The sequence below is a fragment of the Aegilops tauschii genome, chromosome 4 (assembly GCF_002575655.3).
Source record: "Aegilops tauschii subsp. strangulata cultivar AL8/78 chromosome 4, Aet v6.0, whole genome shotgun sequence".
Lineage (NCBI taxonomy): Eukaryota > Viridiplantae > Streptophyta > Magnoliopsida > Poales > Poaceae > Aegilops > Aegilops tauschii.
This window is the reverse complement of record NC_053038.3, coordinates 403,120,171-403,141,240: the sequence shown is the minus strand read 5'-3', so window position 1 is coordinate 403,141,240 and position 21,070 is coordinate 403,120,171.

Below are 21,070 nucleotides of genomic sequence, written 5' to 3'. Positions count from 1 at the left end.
AGGTCGCCGGCGAGGACGGGGGCGCCGGATCCGGGCGGCGCTGGCCCGGATCTGGCCGGAGCTTGAGCCGGCGGCGATAGGCGAGGCGCGGGGCGCTCGGGCGCCGGTGCGGGGCGGCCGGCGGCGGGGTCGGTGAGGCTAGGCGGCGGCCGGAGCGTTGGGCGGCCGGCGGCGGAGGTGCGGACCGAGCGGGCGGTGGCGCGTGGCGCTCAGGCGGCGGGGCCGAGCCGCGGGAGGCGCGGGCGGCGAAGGGCTCGGGGGGGGGGGGGGGGCAGCCTCGGGCCCGGCGGGCTTCGGCGGTGGGAGGCGGCGGCGCGCCACGGGGCGGCCTCCGGTTGGTGCGGGCGCGGCGGCGGACGCGTCTGGCCTGATCCGGACGTGTCCGGCGGCGGAGAGGGGTGAGGCTAGGGTTGGACTGCCCGAAAAATTGGCAGGGGGGGCACATATTTATAGCTAGGAGGAGGTAGGAGTGTCCAAATGGAGTGTAGTTTTCGACCACGCGATCGTGATCCGACGACGGAGAGCATGGAGGGGGTTTAGGTGGGTTATTTGGATGTTTTGGAGGGGTGTTGGGCTGCAACACACAAGAGGCCTTTGCGGTTACCCGGTTAACCGTTGGAGCATGAAACGGCCTCCAAATGGAACGAAACTTGACAGGTGGTCTACCGGTGGTGTACCAAGGCCACTTGGCAAACCTCGGTCCATTTCGAGAACGTTTAACACCCGCTCACGAAAAGAGACAAGAGGGGCGTGCCGGTGCATGTGGGAGTGTAGGATTGCGAAACGGACAACGGGGAAAATGCTCGGATGCATGATATTATGAAGGCATGGCATTAAGAGAATTATGAAGGCATCTTTGCTTGCTCGATTCACTCATCACAAGGCATTGCAAGACAAGATAAGCATAGAATCAGCAAGAAAACATGTTCATGAAACTAACCATGGCAAGAACAAGCTCATAGCATGCAAGGATCAACTACAACAACCCTGGCAAACTTCATTAACATGTAAACAATCTGCCAGGAACATTTTATAGCAAAAGTAGAGCAAGATTGAGACATGCTAGGGCACTCCATAATTGCAAACAGGGGCATGGATGGATAGCGCACATCTATATGTCCAAAACATCCTTACTGAACATACTCAAAGAAGCATGGGTCTCAATGTAGAAACATGGATACATGGCATAAAAATATCAGTAGAGCAATGACTTGGTGAAATTTCCGAGTCACTGAAATCAGCAATATCACGAGAGCTACTTTGCATGCTTGTGCTAGTCACCACATTGATCACAAAAATACATGGCATACACCCCTGTAAATATGGAATGGCATAGCCCAAATCACATGTAGAGCTCATGCCCATATGCAGCACCCAATAAATGTAGCAAAAATGACAAATGCTCATAACCTGATAAGAATCAGCACCTAACATTTTATAGCACTCTTGCATCAACAATTTGGGCATCAAGATGGACTCAAATGAGCATAGAACAATGGAACAAAATGAATAGCACATCACGATGAACATTTTTACATATTATGCACGCAAAACGGAGCAGTATGATAAGAGATATGACATGATGAATAGGAGCACATGATGTGAGAATTTCGGGACTTGGAAGAAAAACGGGGTCAACCTCAGATCTAGGGTTCTTCATGCACACGAGCCGAGGCGGGGCTGGGCTCGCCGGAGACGATGCGGTGGCGGCCGGATCTTGAGAAGGAGGTCGCCGGCGAGGACGGGGGAGCCGCATCCGGGCGGCGCCGGCCCGGATCTGGCCGGAGCTTGAGCCGGCGGCGACGGGCGAGGCGCAGGGCGCTCGGGCGCCGGTGCGGGGCGGCCGGCGGCGGGGTCGGTGAGGCGAGGCGGCGGCCAGAGCGTTGGGCGGGCGGCGGCGGAGGCGCGGACCGAGCGGGCGGCGGCGCGTGGCGCTCGGGCGGCGGGGCCGAGCCGCGGGAGGCGCGGGCGGCGATGGGCTGGGGGGGGCCGGCCTCGGGCCCAGTGGGCTTCGGCGGTGGGAGGCGGCGGCGCGCCACGTGGCGGCCTCCTGTTGGTGCGGGCGTGGCGGCGGACGTGTCTGGCCTGATCCGGACGTGTCCGGCGGCGGAGAGGGGTGAGGCTAGGGTTGGACTGCGCGAAAAATTCGGAGGGGGGCACATATTTATAGCTAGGAGGAGGTAGGAGTGTCCAAATGGAGTGTAGTTTTCGACCACGCGATCGTCATCCGACGACAGAGAGCATGGAGGGGGTTTAGGTGGGTTATTTGGATGTTTTGGAGGGGTGTTGGGCTGCAACACACAAGAGGCCTTTGCGGTTACCCAGTTAACCGTTGGAGCATCAAACGGCCTCCAAATGGAACGAAACTTGACAGGTTGTCTACCGGTGGTGTACCAAGGCCACTTGGCAAACCTCGGTCCATTTCGAGAACTTTTAACACCCGCTCACGAAAAGAGACAAGAGGGGCGCGCAGGTGCATGTGGTAGTGTAGGATTGCAAAACGGACAACGGGGAAAATGCTCGGATGCATGATATTATGAAGGCATGGCATTAACAGAATTATGAAGGCATCTTTGCGAGCTCGATTCACTCATCACAAGGCATTGCAAGACAAGATAAGCATAGAATCAGCAAGAAAACATGTTCATGAAACTAACCATGGCAAGAACAAGCTCATAGCATGCAACGATCAACTACAACAACCTTGGCAAACTTGATTAACATGTAAACAATCTGCCAGGAACATTTTATAGCAAAAGTAGAGCAAGATTGAGACATGCTAGGGCACTCCATAATTGCAAACAGGGGCATGGATGGATAGCGCACATCTATATGTCCAAAACATCCTTACTGAACGTACTCAAAAGAAGCATGGATCTCACTGTAGCAACATGGATACATGGCATAAAAATATCAGCAGAGCAATGACTTGGTGAAATTTCCGAGTCCCTGAAATCAGCAATATCACGAGAGCTACTTTGCATGCTTGTGCTAGTCACCACATTGTTCACAAAAATACATGGCATACACCCCTGTAAATATGGCATGGCATAGCCCAAATCACATGTATAGCTCATGCCAATAGGCAGCACCCAATAAATGTAGCAAAAATGACAAATGCTCATAACCTGATAAGAATCAGCACCTAACATTTCATAGCACTCTTGCATCAACAATTTGGGCATCAAGATGGACTCAAACGAGCATAGAACAATGGAACAAAATGAATAGCACATCATGATGAACATTTTTACATATTATGCACGCAAAACGGAGCAGTATGATAAGAGATATGTCATGATGAATAGGAGCACATGATGTGAGAATTTCGGGACTTGGAAGAAAAACGGGGTCAACCTCAGATCTAGGGTTCTTCGTGCACACGAGCCGAGGCTGGGCCGGGCTCGCCGGAGACGATGCGGTGGCGGCCGGATCTTGAGGAGGAGGTCGCCGGCGAGGACGGGGGCGCCGGATCCGGGCGGCGCCGGCCCGGATCTGGCCGGAGCTTGAGCCGGCGGCGACGGGCGAGGCGCGGGGCGCTCGGCGCCGGTGCGGGGCCGCCGGCGACGGGGTCGGTGAGGTGTGGCGGTGGCCGGAGCGTTGGGCGGCCGGCGGCGGAGGCGCGGACCGAGCGGGCGGCGGGGCCGAGCCGCAGGAGGCGTGGGCGGCGATGGGCTCGGGGGGGGCCGGCCTCGGGCCCGGCGGGCTTCGGTGGTGGGAGGCGGCGGCGCGCCACGTGGCAGCCTCCGGTTGGTGCGGGCACGGCGGCGGACGCGTCTGGCCTGATCCGGACGTGTCCGGCTGCGGAGAGGGGTGAGGCTAGGGTTGGACTGCACGAAAAATTCGGAGGGGGGCACATATTTATAGCTAGGAGGAGGTAGGAGTGTCCAAATGGAGTTTAGTGTTCGACCACGCGATCGTGATCCGACGACGGAGAGCATGGAGGGGGTTTAGGTGGGTTATTTGGATGTTTTGGAGGGGTGTTGGGCTGCAACACACAAGAGGCCTTTGCGGTTACCCGGTTAACCGTTGGAGCATCAAACGGCCTCCAAATGGAACGAAACTTGACAGGTTGTCTACCGGTGGTGTACCAAGGCCACTTGGCAAACCTCGGTCCATTTCGAGAACGTTTAACACCCGCTCACGAAAAGAGACAAGAGGGGCGTGCCGGTGCATGTGGGAGTGTAGGATTGCAAAACGGACAACGGGGAAAATGCTGGATGCATGATATTATGAAGGCATGGCATTAACAGAATTATGAAGGCATCTTTGCGAGCTCGATTCACTCATCACAAGGCATTGCAAGACAAGATAAGCATAGAATCAGCAAGAAAACATGTTCATGAAACTAACCATGGCAAGAACAAGCTCATAGCATGCAACGATCAACTACAACAACCTTGGCAAACTTGATTAACATGTAACCAATCTGCCAGGAACATTTTATAGCAAAAGTAGAGCAAGATTGAGACATGCTAGGGCACTCCATAATTGCAAACAGGGGCATGGATGGATAGCGCACATCTATATGTCCAAAATATCCTTAATGAACATACTCAAAAGAAGCATGGATCTCACTGTAGCAACATGGATACATGGCATAAAAATATCAGCAGAGCAATGACTTGGTGAAATTTCCGAGTCCCTGAAATCAGCAATATCACGAGAGCTACTTTGCATGCTTGTGCTAGTCACCACATTGATCACAAAAATACATGGCATACACCCCTGTAAATATGGCATGGCATAGCCCAAATCACATGTAGAGCTCATGCCAATATGCAGCACCCAATAAATGTAGCAAAAATGACAAATGCTCATAACCTGATAAGAATCAGCACCTAACATTTTATAGCACTCTTGCATCAACAATTTGGGCATTAAGATGGACTCAAACGAGCATAGAACAATGGAACAAAATGAATAGCACATCACGATGAACATTTTTACATATTATGCACGCAAAACGGAGCAGTATGATAAGAGATATGACATGATGAATAGGAGCACATGATGTGAGAATTTCGGGACTTAGAAGAAAAACGGGGTCAACCTCAGATCTAGGGTTCTTCGTGCACACGAGCCGAGGCGGGGCCGGGCTTGCCGGAGACGATGCGGTGGCGGCCGGATCTTGAGGAGGAGGTCGCCGGCGAGGACGGGGTCACCGGATCCGGGCGGCGCCGGCCCGGATCTGGCCGGAGCTTGAACCGGCGGCGACGGGCGAGGCGCGGGGCGCTCGGCGCCGGTGCGGGGCGGCCGGCGGCGGGGTCGGTGAGGTGAGGCGGTGGCCGGAGCGTTGGGCGGCCGGCGGCGGAGGCGCGGACCGAGCGGGCGACGGCGGACGGCGGCGCGTGGCGCTCGGGCGGCGGGGCCGAGCCGCAGGAGGCGCAGGCGGCGATGGGCTTGGGGGGTCCGGCCTCGGGCCCGGCGGGCTTCGGCGATGGGAGGAGGCGGCGCGCCACGTGGCAGCCTCCGGTTGGTGCGGGCATGGCGGCGGACGCGTCTGGCCTGATCCGGACGTGTGCGGCTGCGGAGAGGGGTGAGGCTAGGGTTGGACTGCGCGAAAAATTCGGAGGGGAGCACATATTTATAGCTAGGAGGAGGTAGGAGGGTCCAACTGGAGTGTAGTGTTCGACCACGCGATCGTGATCCGACAACGGAGAGCATGGAGGGGGTTTAGGTGGGTTATTTGGATGTTTTGGAGGGGTGTTGCGCTGCAACACACAAGAGACCTTTGCGGTTACCCGGTTAACCGTTGGAGCATCAAACGGCCTCCAAATGGAACGAAACTTGACAGGTGGTCTACCGGTGGTGTACCAAGGCCATTTGGCAAACCTCGGTCCATTTCGAGAACGTTTAACACCCGCTCATGAAAAGATACAAGAGGGGCGTGTCGGTGCATGTGCGAGTGTAGGATTGCAAAACGGAAAACGGGGAAAATGCTCGGATGCATGATATTATGAAGGCATGGCATTAACAGAATTATGAAGGCATCTTTGCGAGCTCGATTCACTCATCACAAGGCATTGCAAGACAAGATAAGCATAGAATCAGCAAGAAAACATGTTCATGAAACTAACCATGGCAAGAACAAGCTCATAGCATGCAACGATCAACTACAACAACCTTGGCAAACTTGATTAACATGTAACCAATCTGCCAGGAACATTTTATAGCAAAAGTAGAGCAAGATTGAGACATGCTAGGGCACTCCATAATTGCAAACAGGGGCATGGATGGATAGCGCACATCTATATGTCCAAAACATCCTTAATGAACATACTCAAAAGAAGCATGGATCTCACTGTAGCAACATGGATACATGGCATAAAAATATCAGCAGAGCAATGACTTGGTGAAATTTCCGAGTCCCTGAAATCAGCAATATCACGAGAGCTACTTTGCATGCTTGTGCTAGTCACCACATTGATCACAAAAATACATGGCATACACCCCTGTAAATATGGCATGGCATAGCCCAAATCACATGTAGAGCTCATGCCAATATGCAGCACCCAATAAATGTAGCAAAAATGACAAATGCTCATAACCTGATAAGAATCAGCACCTAACATTTTATAGCACTCTTGCATCAACAATTTGGGCATTAAGATGGACTCAAACGAGCATAGAACAATGGAACAAAATGAATAGCACATCACGATGAACATTTTTACATATTATGCACGCAAAACGGAGCAGTATGATAAGAGATATGACATGATGAATAGGAGCACATGATGTGAGAATTTCGGGACTTAGAAGAAAAACGGGGTCAACCTCAGATCTAGGGTTCTTCGTGCACACGAGCCGAGGCGGGGCCGGGCTTGCCGGAGACGATGCGGTGGCGGCCGGATCTTGAGGAGGAGGTCGCCGGCGAGGACGGGGTCACCGGATCCGGGCGGCGCCGGCCCGGATCTGGCCGGAGCTTGAACCGGCGGCGACGGGCGAGGCGCGGGGCGCTCGGCGCCGGTGCGGGGCGGCCGGCGGCGGGGTCGGTGAGGTGAGGCGGTGGCCGGAGCGTTGGGCGGCCGGCGGCGGAGGCGCGGACCGAGCGGGCGACGGCGGACGGCGGCGCGTGGCGCTCGGGCGGCGGGGCCGAGCCGCAGGAGGCGCAGGCGGCGATGGGCTTGGGGGGTCCGGCCTCGGGCCCGGCGGGCTTCGGCGATGGGAGGAGGCGGCGCGCCACGTGGCAGCCTCCGGTTGGTGCGGGCATGGCGGCGGACGCGTCTGGCCTGATCCGGACGTGTGCGGCTGCGGAGAGGGGTGAGGCTAGGGTTGGACTGCGCGAAAAATTCGGAGGGGAGCACATATTTATAGCTAGGAGGAGGTAGGAGGGTCCAACTGGAGTGTAGTGTTCGACCACGCGATCGTGATCCGACAACGGAGAGCATGGAGGGGGTTTAGGTGGGTTATTTGGATGTTTTGGAGGGGTGTTGCGCTGCAACACACAAGAGACCTTTGCGGTTACCCGGTTAACCGTTGGAGCATCAAACGGCCTCCAAATGGAACGAAACTTGACAGGTGGTCTACCGGTGGTGTACCAAGGCCATTTGGCAAACCTCGGTCCATTTCGAGAACGTTTAACACCCGCTCATGAAAAGATACAAGAGGGGCGTGTCGGTGCATGTGCGAGTGTAGGATTGCAAAACGGAAAACGGGGAAAATGCTCGGATGCATGATATTATGAAGGCATGGCATTAACAGAATTATGAAGGCATCTTTGCGAGCTCGATTCACTCATCACAAGGCATTGCAAGACAAGATAAGCATAGAATCAGCAAGAAAACATGTTCATGAAACTAACCATGGCAAGAACAAGCTCATAGCATGCAACGATCAACTACAACAACCTTGGCAAACTTGATTAACATGTAACCAATCTGCCAGGAACATTTTATAGCAAAAGTAGAGCAAGATTGAGACATGCTAGGGCACTCCATAATTGCAAACAGGGGCATGGATGGATAGCGCACATCTATATGTCCAAAACATCCTTAATGAACATACTCAAAAGAAGCATGGATCTCACTGTAGCAACATGGATACATGGCATAAAAATATCAGCAGAGCAATGACTTGGTGAAATTTCCGAGTCCCTGAAATCAGCAATATCACGAGAGCTACTTTGCATGCTTGTGCTAGTCACCACATTGATCACAAAAATACATGGCATACACCCCTGTAAATATGGCATGGCATAGCCCAAATCACATGTAGAGCTCATGCCAATATGCAGCACCCAATAAATGTAGCAAAAATGACAAATGCTCATAACCTGATAAGAATCAGCACCTAACATTTTATAGCACTCTTGCATCAACAATTTGGGCATTAAGATGGACTCAAACGAGCATAGAACAATGGAACAAAATGAATAGCACATCACGATGAACATTTTTACATATTATGCACGCAAAACGGAGCAGTATGATAAGAGATATGACATGATGAATAGGAGCACATGATGTGAGAATTTCGGGACTTAGAAGAAAAACGGGGTCAACCTCAGATCTAGGGTTCTTCGTGCACACGAGCCGAGGCGGGGCCGGGCTTGCCGGAGACGATGCGGTGGCGGCCGGATCTTGAGGAGGAGGTCGCCGGCGAGGACGGGGTCACCGGATCCGGGCGGCGCCGGCCCGGATCTGGCCGGAGCTTGAACCGGCGGCGACGGGCGAGGCGCGGGGCGCTCGGCGCCGGTGCGGGGCGGCCGGCGGCGGGGTCGGTGAGGTGAGGCGGTGGCCGGAGCGTTGGGCGGCCGGCGGCGGAGGCGCGGACCGAGCGGGCGACGGCGGACGGCGGCGCGTGGCGCTCGGGCGGCGGGGCCGAGCCGCAGGAGGCGCAGGCGGCGATGGGCTTGGGGGGTCCGGCCTCGGGCCCGGCGGGCTTCGGCGATGGGAGGAGGCGGCGCGCCACGTGGCAGCCTCCGGTTGGTGCGGGCATGGCGGCGGACGCGTCTGGCCTGATCCGGACGTGTGCGGCTGCGGAGAGGGGTGAGGCTAGGGTTGGACTGCGCGAAAAATTCGGAGGGGAGCACATATTTATAGCTAGGAGGAGGTAGGAGGGTCCAACTGGAGTGTAGTGTTCGACCACGCGATCGTGATCCGACAACGGAGAGCATGGAGGGGGTTTAGGTGGGTTATTTGGATGTTTTGGAGGGGTGTTGCGCTGCAACACACAAGAGACCTTTGCGGTTACCCGGTTAACCGTTGGAGCATCAAACGGCCTCCAAATGGAACGAAACTTGACAGGTGGTCTACCGGTGGTGTACCAAGGCCATTTGGCAAACCTCGGTCCATTTCGAGAACGTTTAACACCCGCTCATGAAAAGATACAAGAGGGGCGTGTCGGTGCATGTGCGAGTGTAGGATTGCAAAACGGAAAACGGGGAAAATGCTCGGATGCATGATATTATGAAGGCATGGCATTAACAGAATTATGAAGGCATCTTTGCGAGCTCGATTCACTCATCACAAGGCATTGCAAGACAAGATAAGCATAGAATCAGCAAGAAAACATGTTCATGAAACTAACCATGGCAAGAACAAGCTCATAGCATGCAACGATCAACTACAACAACCTTGGCAAACTTGATTAACATGTAACCAATCTGCCAGGAACATTTTATAGCAAAAGTAGAGCAAGATTGAGACATGCTAGGGCACTCCATAATTGCAAACAGGGGCATGGATGGATAGCGCACATCTATATGTCCAAAACATCCTTAATGAACATACTCAAAAGAAGCATGGATCTCACTGTAGCAACATGGATACATGGCATAAAAATATCAGCAGAGCAATGACTTGGTGAAATTTCCGAGTCCCTGAAATCAGCAATATCACGAGAGCTACTTTGCATGCTTGTGCTAGTCACCACATTGATCACAAAAATACATGGCATACACCCCTGTAAATATGGCATGGCATAGCCCAAATCACATGTAGAGCTCATGCCAATATGCAGCACCCAATAAATGTAGCAAAAATGACAAATGCTCATAACCTGATAAGAATCAGCACCTAACATTTTATAGCACTCTTGCGTCAACAATTTGGGCATCAAGATGGACTCAAACGAGCACAGAACAATGTTACAAAATGAATAGCACATCACGATGAACATTTTTACATATTATGCACGCAAAACGGAGCAGTATGATCAGAGATATGACATGATGAATAGGAGCACATGATATGAGAATTTCGGGACTTAGAAGAAAAACGGGGTCAACCTCAGATCTAGGGTTCTTCGTGCACACGAGCCGAGGCGGGGCCGGGCTCGCCGGAGACGATGCGGTGGCGGCCGGATCTTGAGGAGGAGGTCGCCGGATCCGGGCGGCGTCGGCCCGGATCTAGCCGAAGCTTGAGCCGGCGGCGACGGGCGAGGCGCGGGGCGCTCGGGCGCCGGTGCGGGGCGGCCGGCGGCGGGGTCGGTGAGGCAAGGCGGTGGCCGGAGCATTGGGCGGCGGGGCAGCCGGCGGCAGAGGCGCGGACCGAGCGGGCGGCGGCGGACGGCGGCACGTGGCGCTCGGGCAGCGGGGCCGAGCCGCGGGAGGCGCGGGCGGCGATGGGCTCGAGGGGGCCGGCCTCGGGCCCGGCGGGCTTCGGTTGTGGGAGGCGGCGGCGCGCCATGTGGCGGCCTCCGGTTGGTGCGGGCGCGGCGGCGGACGCGTCCGGCCCAATCCGGATGTGTCCGACGGCGGAGAGGGGTGAGGCTAGGGTTGGACTGCGCGAAAAATTCGGAGGGGAGCACATATTTATAGCTAGGAGGAGGTAGGAGTGTCCAAATGGAGTGTAGTTTTCGACCACGCGATCGTGATCCGATGACGGAGAACATGGAGGGGGTTTAGGTGGGTTATTGGGCTGTTTTGGAGGGGTGTTGGGCTGCAACACACAAGAGGCCTTTGCGGTTACCCGGTTAACCGTTGGAGCATCAAACGGCCTCCAAATGGAACGAAACTTGATAGGTGGTCTACCGGTGGTGTACCAAGGCCACTTGGCAATCGTCGGTCCATTTCGAGAACATTTAACACCCACTCACGAAAAGAGACAAGAGGGGCACGCCGGTGCATGTGGGAGTGTAGGATTGCAAAACGAACAACGGGGAAAATGCTCGGATGCATGATACGAACACGTATGCAAATGCGATGCACATAATGACATGGGATGAAATGCATGACATGAACAAAATGCAAAACAAAGACAAAACCCAACCACGAAGGGAATCTCATAACTTAAAGCCGAAAATGGCAAGAGTCGGAGTACAAATATGGCAAGTTACATCCGGGGCGTTACAGGAGGAGAGCGTGATAACCTCGCCGCCCTCCGCGCCGGCAAAGATCGCCCGCTCCACCTCCACGAGCTCCAGGTGCTGCCGGCGGAGCTGTTGCATGTAGGCCTCGTCGGCGGCCTCGGCCTCGAGATGCTCCCACGCCTCGCGGTCCTCCCGCGCCATAGCCGAGCTCACCACCCCTGGCTCCGGCAGAACAAGGTGGACCGTACGTGTGCCGAAGGGGAAATTGAGCCTAGCCACCGCGCCATGGTAGCTTACCTGCCAGCGGTCGTACTCCATAGCCGCGAGCTCGGCCGTGTGGAAGCTACCGAGCCACCGGCGGGTGTGGGTCTCTCGATCTGTAATCTCGGCGACCCACGTCCCCCACCGCCGCTGCCGGACCCCGAGGTAGGACTTCGTCAGTGTAGGGGCGCGGCCGTGGGCGGATCGGGGGACCGGCGAAGGCGGATCAGGCCCGCGGAGGACGACGGGGACACCTCGGTGGCCACCTCGCCGGTCGGGCGAAAAGGCCACGATAAACCTCGTTTTGTCCATTGGCTACTCGAGCCCCCCGGCACACAGGCAGAGGTTGAGGATGGAGGCATCGGCGATGGCGGCGACCTACCAATGGTTTCGAGGGTTGTGTGTGTCTGTGTGAGCGGAGGTTGTGTTTGAGGAAATACTGCGCCAACTGAAAATTTTACTAGGCGGGAGTAACAAGGCGGGGCTACTGAAAATTTGGATCAAGGGCGAGCAGATATTTTTGAGATTGCGAGGGATGCAGAGGTGGGACTAAAATGCCGGGGCTACTGAAAATTTGAATCAAGGGACTGAAGCAGAGAGGGATGCAAAGGCGGGAGTTTTCGGGGAGCGAGCTAGTGTGCTTGACACGCCGGCTGTGGACTGTAGCTGACGCACCTTCTCGCGTAAGCCATAGGCATACTATACACCGACGGTGCTCCAAGATATTTTGTACTACATCTCACACGGTTGGTGAGAATAAACTGTGTGGGATCTACTTGATTTGAATTACAAATTGGTTGAAAAAACAAATCTTTGTCCTTCAGTGCATGCTTAGGTCCCATGGAAGAAATGGGAATGAATTTTTCGGGGTTCGTTTGGCCTTTTTTATACATTAACTTTGTTTTCTAGGCATTTTATGTGCATAATTCAAATTTGAACTACAAGCACATGCTCCAATGCACTAAAGTTGGTTGAAAAATCACATGTGTGTCCTTGGGTGAATTTCTAGGTCCCATGCAAGAGATGGGAATGAATTTCAAACACCAGGGCACTGTTGATTGCTGGCAAAACGTTGAGATACCTGGTTTTTAAATTCTAGTAAATCCAAAACTCGTCTGACATTCATGAAACTTGGCATGCTATCATGGAGCGGCATCAACATGCCGTGGTGAAAATTTTATCCCATTTGGGCCAGGTTTGGGTATGACCTTCTCACAAACCAGAGCTTCTCACAACAAGCATGATGGTTTCGATAGGGAACGTACCGCCTTTGGGGACGAGACGATATCCGTTGCCTCTTATTGCTTTCAAATTTTTCTAGTGTCAACATAGAACAACAGGAGTTTTGTGTTCAATCTTGGAATTTTTTGGGGTTCGTTTGGCCTTTTTTATACATTAACTGGGTTTTCTAGGCATTTTATGTGCATAATTCAAATTTGAACTACAAGCACATGCTCCAATGCACCAAAGTTGGTTGAAAAATCACATGTGTGTCCTTGGGTGAATTTCTAGGTCCCATGCAAGAGATGGGAACGAATTTCAAACACCAGGGCAATGTTGATTGCCGGCAAAACGCTGAGATGCCTGGTTTTTAAATTCTGGTAAATCCAAAACTCGTCTGAAATTCATGAAACTTGGCAAGCTATCATGGAGCGGCATCAACATGCCGTGGTGAAAATTTGGTCCCTTTTGTGGCAGGTTTGGGTATAAGCTTCTCACAAATCAGAGCTTCTCACAACAAGCATGATGGTTTCGATAGGGAATGTACCACCTTTGGGGAAGAGACGATATCCGTTGCCTCTTATTGCTTTCAAAAAAATTCTAGTTTCAACATAGAACAACAGGAGTGTTGTGTTCAATCTTGGAATTTTCCGGGGTTCGTTTGGCCTTTCTTATACATTAACTGGGTTTTCTAGGCATTTTATGTGCATAATTCAAATTTGAACTACAAGCACATGCTCCAATGCACCAAAGTTGGTTGAAAAATCACATGTGTGTCCTTGGGTGAATTTCTAGGTCCCATGCAAGAGATGGGACTGAAATTCAAACACCATGGTACTGTTGATTGCCGGCAAAATGTTGAGATGCCTGGTTTTTAAATTCTAGTAAATCCAAAACTCGTCTGAAATTCATGAAACTTTGCATGCTATCATGGAGCGGCATCAACATGCCGTAGTGAAAATTTTGTCCCATTTGGGGCAGGTTCGGGTATAAGCTTCTCACAAACCAGAGCTTCTCACAATAAGCATGATGGTTTCGATAGGGAAAGTACCACCTTTGGTGACGGGACGATGTCCGTTGCCTCTTATTGCTTTCAAGCAATTTCTAGTGTCAACATAGAACAACAGGAGTGGTGTGTTCAATCTTGGAATTTTTCGGGGTTCGTTTGGCCTTTTTATACATTAACTGGGTTTCTAGGCATTTTATGTGCATAATTCAAATTTGAACTACAAGCACATGCTCCAATGCACTAAAGTTGGTTGAAAAATCACATGTGTGTCCTTGGGTGAATTTCTTGGTCCCATGCAAGAGATGGGAATGAAATTCAAACACCAGGGCATTGCTGATTGCCGGCAAAACATTGAGATGCGTGGTTTTTAAATTCTAGTAAATCCAAAACTCGTCTGAAATTCATGAAACTTGGTATGCTATCATGGAGCGGTATCAACATGCCATGGTAAAAAAATTGTCCCGTTTGGGGCAGGTTGGGGTATAAGCTTCTCACAAACCAGAGCTTCTCACAACAAGCATGATGGTTTCGATAGGGAACGTCCCACCTTTGGGGACGAAACGATATCCATTGCCTCTTATTGCTTTCAAATATTTTCTAGTGTCAACATAGAACAACAGGAGTGTTGTGTCATTTTTTGTGATTTTTCGGGGTTCGTTTGGACATTTTCATGCATTAACTGGGTTTTCTAGGCATTTTATTTGCATAATTCAAATTTGAACTACAAGCACATTCTCCAATGCACTATGGTTGGTTGAAAAATCTAATATGTGTCCTTGGGTGAATTTCTAGGTCCCATGCAAGAGATGGGAATGAAATTCAAACACCATGGCACTGTTGATTGCCGGCAAAACATTGAGATGCCTGGTTTTTAAATTCTAGTAAATCCAAAACTTGTCTGAAATTCGAAACTTGGCATGCTATCATGGGGAGGCATCAACATGCCGTGTTAAAAAATTTGTCCCATTTGGGGCAGGTTCGGGTATATGCTTCTCACAAACTAGAGCTTCTCACAACAAGCATGATGGTTTCGGTAGGGAACGTCCCACCTTTGGGGACGAAACGATATCTGTCGGGTGGTAGGTGCGACATATGCCAACGGGTGGCTTATCATAGTGGGTGCCAGTACGACGTCGCCGGTGCCTGGAAACGGGATGAGGCGAAGACATGCACGCCGGCGGATCTTACCCAGGTCCGGGGCTCTCTGAGGAGATAACACCCCTAGTCCTGCTCTGCGGGGTCTCCGCATGATCACTAGATAAGGAAGAGTAGCTACAATCGCTCCTAGAGCTGTTGGGTTCAAGGGAGAAGAAGAACAAGGCTAGCTCTTGCTTCCCTCTCTCTATGGTGTGTGTGTAATGCTAAGAAGCCAACCCTTTGCATGGGTGCCCCGGAGGGTTTATATAGGTCTACCCCCCGGGGGTACAATTGTAATCCGGCTGGGCACTGGTCCCAGCCGTCAGTGTCTACGCTTGCCAGCTTCTCCGCCGGCTATTGGGTCCCGCCGACTGGTGGGTCCCGCCGGCTGCCGGCCTCTTGGTCGACAGGCCGGCCCCACCGCCTCGGGTCTTGTCGGCGGCTGCTTACTGTAGCCTCGCCCCTGATGACAAGGGCTTCATTGAGGTAAGCATGGCTACAGTGGGCCGCCTCGAGGGCTCTCACTGTAGCCTTACCTCGTCTTGTCTCCTTAATGTGGCACATGCTTCGAGGGAGGGGGTAGCCGGCTTCTGGGGGCCGGCTGCGCCCTTGGCCGACTGGGGGAGGCCGGGCCGCCTTCGCGCCTCTCTCTGGCTGAAGGGGCCCGCCGCCCGTGGGCCGTACCGGCGTCTGCCGTGGGTGATGTTGAGGCCAGCATGGCTACAGTGCCGAGCCGGACGGGAGATGGCTGTCCCATGCGGCGTCCTGTGGCCATGCCTGCCTCGGGCTTCGGGGGTAGTGGGCCGCACTGTGGCCACACCCCGTCTTGTCACCGTTATGTGGGGTAGTTTTGGTGGTTCCGGCCATGGCCGGCTCCTTGGAGTCGGCGCTCTTCGTGGCCGACTCTGGGGAGTCGGCGTTCTTCATGGCCGGCTCTGGGGAGTCGGCATCCTCTACGACCGGCTTCCTAGAGTCGGCCATCCCGTGGTTATCTTGGGGGGGGAGGTTGCTGAGGCTGGGTCGCCTTCTGGGAGTCGGCTTTAGAAATAGCCGACCTGGGAAGGCGGCCCAATGCTTGAAATGCTTGAAGGCCCAAAGGCCTGATAATTTTTTGGAAGAGCCAGGGGCAGCTGGTTAGGCTACCCGTGGCCATTTACTCCGACAGTAGTCCCCGAAGCTGATTGGGCTTCGAGGTTGGGTAGGAGTCGAGAAGCTCGGTCAGCTTCCTATCTTGACGAGTCGGCGACTGGGAGCTGGCTTTGGTTAGGCGCGCCGTCTTGGCCAAAAATTCCGGAGTCGGAGGGTGGGAGCTCGCCAGCGCGTGCACCGGGCCGCGGGCCGGCCACTTGCCGCCTGCGAACCACGTGGCCTCTCTCGGCCAAAAAGCCTGCCAGCCCACGCGCGCGACGGGACGTCGCCGCAGGGCGGGGGCCCGCCACGTCCACGCCCGGGCCCAGGCGCGGATTCTCTGCAGCCCGAAACCGCCCGCATGTCTCCTTGCGGCAGTTTCGGCACGCCTTTAGGGCGTAATAATCGCGAGGCGTGGGAGGAGTGGGTGCAGTTAATCCCACGTCTCACCCCACGTCCGGCCTCCCCGGCTTCACCTGGCGAAGCTATAAGTAGGGGGAGGGGGGAGAGCGGCAGGCTCTCGTACGCTCCCCCTCTTTCCACCATCTTCTTCTTCCTGCTCTTTCTTGCAACAGCGCCTCGCCGCCGCGCTCTTCCACCACTCATTTCTCCCCCGCCGCGCTCGTTTTCACCATGCCTCCCGCCACGGAGCAGTACGGCGGGGATTGGGACGGCTCCAATGTCCACGAGGATCACGTCGAATTCCTCCCCAAGACGCGGCGGCTGCCCAGCGCGGACAAGGTGGAGGTCCGTCTCGCGCCGGCGAAGGAGAATACGCCGGAGCCGCGGGAGGGCGAGCGGGTGGTCTTCCGCTCGCGTTTCTTGCGCGGAATCGGCCTGCCCGTGAGCGCCTTCTTTCGCTCTTGGCTCGAGTTCTACCAGCTCCAGCCGCACCACCTCACAACGAACGCGGTGGTGCTGCTGTCTGCCTTCGTCACCTTGTGCGAAGGCTACCTCGGCGTCCTCCCCACCCTCGAGCTCTGGGGGGAGTTCTTCCAGTCCAAGCTGGGCACGCGCTCGCAGGGCGTGCCGGCTCAGACTGGCGCCTTCATCGCGATGCGGAGGGTGGCTGCCGACAACCTCTTCCCCATCATCACGCTGATCCAGTCGGTGAAGTTATGGCAAAAGTCGTACTTCTACATCAGGAACATCGCCCCGCAGGGCGACTACGTCAACCTGCCGGCTTACGTAGCCGGCCCACCGGCGGGCAGGCGGCCCCAGTGGTCCTACCGGGCCATGACTCTGACACCGGCTGGATCCGCAGCCGTCGCCCGAGTGCGAGCGATGACCCAGTCGGAGGGCTTGACTGGGCCCGACCTGCTGGCCGCCTTCGTCACGCACCGGGTACTCCCGCTCCAAAGCCGCCCTCATCTGATCTGTCAGATGAGCGGCCAGCTCGATCCAAGCCGGATGTGCACCAAGGACATGCCGCACGAGGAGGTGGCCTATATGGTGAACTACCTCGCGAACTGCAAACTCTCCAAAGAGTGGCAGTTCGGCAAGGAGCCATATAGCCGAGCCAATCCACCGCCCACGGTATGTTCTCCTTGTCTCTTCTTTTTCTCTTAGCTTTGTCGCCAAGTTCCTTTGGCCGACTCTGACTAGTCAGCTTGTCTTCGACAGAGCCCTCTTCTTCGGCCTGCCGGCGGGTCGGGTGCGGAGCGTCGATTCGTCCCCGACCGGACGCAGCACGACCTGGAGGACCCCGACTTGGGGGCGGCCGCTATGGACAACAACACCGAGCCGGGTGGTGGCCAAGCCGTCGGCGAAGCAGGCGGCTCCGGGCATGGAGTCACCTTCGACGACTGGCCGGACGACGACGAGGCCGAAGTCGTCCCGCGCCGTCGGCCGGCATCTGGACGCGGCGCGGGTTCCTCCGCCGCACCGCCTGCTCGGGGCAGCGGGCAAAAGCGTCGCGCCGCCCAAGGTTTGTTCGGCAGTCGGACGAAGAAGCCCAGGGGCGGGGCGGCGGCGACCAGGCGGGAGGAGGCGGCCGCGAAGGCGGCTCGCTTCCGCAAGACGGTGAAGCAACCACAGACGGTGTCGGCGTAAGTTTCAACTCTTTTGTGTACTCTTTTTTCTTTCTTTTCTCTGGTGGTTCCTGAATCCTTGTCTTTTTCTCCAAACAACCAGAGCTCCATTGTCGCTTGAGCGGGCGGCTGCCGCCTCCGTCGTCGAGTCGCCGAGGGGGTCTGGGAGCACCACTCGCCGCGTGGACCCCCATGCCGACCTTCAGGAGGCGGCAGAACGGAACGCGCGGGAGGCGCGGGAGGCGGAGGCACGGAAGGCGGCCGCCGCCCAGGCGGCGCAGGAGGAGGAGGCGGCGAAGGCGCGCGCCGACGCCGCAGCCAAGGCCCAAGCGGAGGCTGCAGCTGCGGCGACGGCGGAGGGGGCCTTGTTGGTCACCCCACTGCGCGTCGCAGCGCCTGGGGCCCCGGAGCCCTCGCCAGAAGGAGCCGGCGGCGACCAGCCAGGGCTGGAGAGGGACGACGACGTCGTCATCCTGGAGAGGGCGCCGGTGCCGACCCCGCCGACTTGGGCGGCTCAAGGTGGACGGCCTGATCTGCCGCCTGCGCAGCCAGCGGGGGGCGAGCCGGCCGTGAGGACTGAGCTGGCGGTCCGGATGCCGCCGAGCCGGCGCGCGGGGAAGGCTGCGTCGGAGCCACAGAAGGCCGCGTCGGAGCCGCAGCCGGCCGCGGGCTCCAGCTCGTTGGCCCATGATGTGGAGGTGGCCAGCGCTACCTCGGGGTGGACGCCGGGCGGAGGGACGGCCATGATGAACGTGGTCGCGCAGGACGTCCGGACCCGGCTCCAGGCCCAGGCCACGGCGCTGAGGCAGTATACCGACGAGTTCCTTGCGACGCGGGCGGCCATCCGGGTTAGTCTTCTTATCTTGCTTCTTCTTGATCTTGATTTCTTCCGTGGGGGCGCGTCAGCGCACCCACTGGGTGTAGTCCCCGAGTTCCGAGTCGGCTGCTGAGCAGGCGGCTTGGAACTTCTTAGTGGATTTGGCTTTGCTATTCTTTTTCTTACTTCGATCTTCTGTCTATCTTGCAGGACTACCACAATCTTCGTGCGGCCGCCTTCAACTCCCAGGCTCGGGAGCTAACCCAGAAGACCGCCGACCTTACTGAGAGCCGGGGTAAGTGCTTTGTTCTTTATCTCACGTGGGGGCGCGTCAGCGCACCCACTGGGTGTAGTCCCCGAGATTCGGGCCGACTGCTGAGCAGTCGGGTCGGATCTTCCTTGACGACTTCCTCTTATTGTTTCTTCTTTTTCTGCCGTCTCTGCAGCGGCCAACGCCGGTCTGAGGGCACAGCTGGGAGAGTCTCAGATTGCCCTTCGTGCCAAGGATGCCGAGCTCGCCGCCTTGGTGCAGGAACGCGACCGCCTGGCCAAGAAGCTGGCCGACCAGGAGTAGGGCCACAAGGCGGCTCTAAAGGCGGTGCAGGACCGCGAAGCCACCCTCCAGGCCGAGTACGAGACGGAGGCGGCAGGCTAGGCTGAAGCAAGGCAAACTCTGATCACTGGCTATGGTCAGATTGAGGATCTGGTTGACAGTAAGCCGCCTACTTCTTCGTCCTTTCTAGCCGTCTGCCACTTTTGGCTCGTTTTCTGACTCGGTGTTTTCTCTTCTTTCTCTTTCTTTCTTGCCCAGAGTACTTCCCTGGCTACTCTACCGCCGCCAACCAGATCATCGAGGCCCGCCACCAAGCACGAAGGCAGGCTGGCTTCGAGATTTCGCCAACCGCTGGCCGTTCGCTGGAGGAGCAGCTCTTGGCGATCCAGGCCCGTCTCCAGCCAGCTCACCGACTGCTCTGCCGTCTTCAGCGCGCCGGGGCGCAAGTATTGGCCGCCCTCTGGCCCAGCCAAGTGGTTCCTCGCACCCCCAGTCGGACTGCCGACTGGTTGGAGGTGGCAGTCGGCCGCTTCGAAGCCTGGAAGGCCTCGGCGGCTCGGTCCGGCGCCAGGCGGGCGCTGGAGTTCGTCAAGGCCTGGTATCCCGGCCTGAGCCTGGATCAGCTGGCTACCTGGCGGCAGCAAGCCGACACGGAGCTGGAGCCGGCGCCGCCGGCTATCATCCGGCGGGCTTCGGCGATCGCCGACTACACCGACACCAGCGTCTTCGCCCCTGAGGTAGATGACAACGGTGTCGCCCAGCCAGAGGAGTGGTTCGGGCTGAACCCGGCAGACGGTGAAGACTCGGCGGAGGAGATCGACTCCAGCGACGAGGGCGAAGAGGAGGAGGAGGAGGGTGAAGACGCCGAGCCGGCTGGTGGAGCAGCCGACCAGCCTCAGCCTGACCCCGCCTCCAGCACCACGTCACGCGCGAGTGCGTCGCCTGCCACTGGTGGTGACCAAGCCGAGACCCGCTAGGCGGCCACTCCTTCAGCCGGCGACGCCGTCTCCACCGACCAGCCTGGCTCCCGCACCGCGCCCTAGTCTAGTCTGCCATCTTTTGTTTTCCTGTCTTGTCACTTTTGGAACAATATTCTGTTAAGTCTGCACAATTCCACCCACTGGGGGTGTATTCGAACGTATGTCCGTTGCCAGCCTGTTGGGGGCTTTATATGTATATATAACTTATGCATGCATTTGGCTTTTCCTCGTACTTTGCTTTTTGTCCATTTGCTGTTTCCTTTGCCGCCCTCCCTTGGTTGCCGCCTCCCCAGTCAAACAGTTGCTCTGCAATTTGTAGCTGGAGGAGTGCTTGGCCAATTGGGGGGGCAAGGACTCTAGCTTTGCTGGACTAGAGCTAAGTGTTTTAGGAAGCCGGCCAGCCGGCTGTTCTGACAGCCGGCAAGCGTGGTTGGAGGCCGTCTTTTTGCTATATAAGTTCGTTGGTCCTTAGCCGTTTTTCGTGTAGGCATCCTTTCTGCCTTGCCTCTTGCTAGTTGGACAGTCGGTTCTTCGAGTTGCGACTTTCAACAAGAGAGGACTCGGGAGCCGGCACACTACTTGTCTGACTTCAGGTAGAACTTTTAATATAGCTCAAGGCGGCCAGTCCCCGGGCCGACTAGCCGGACCCGGTGCCCGACAAGAAATCAAATGTAATAA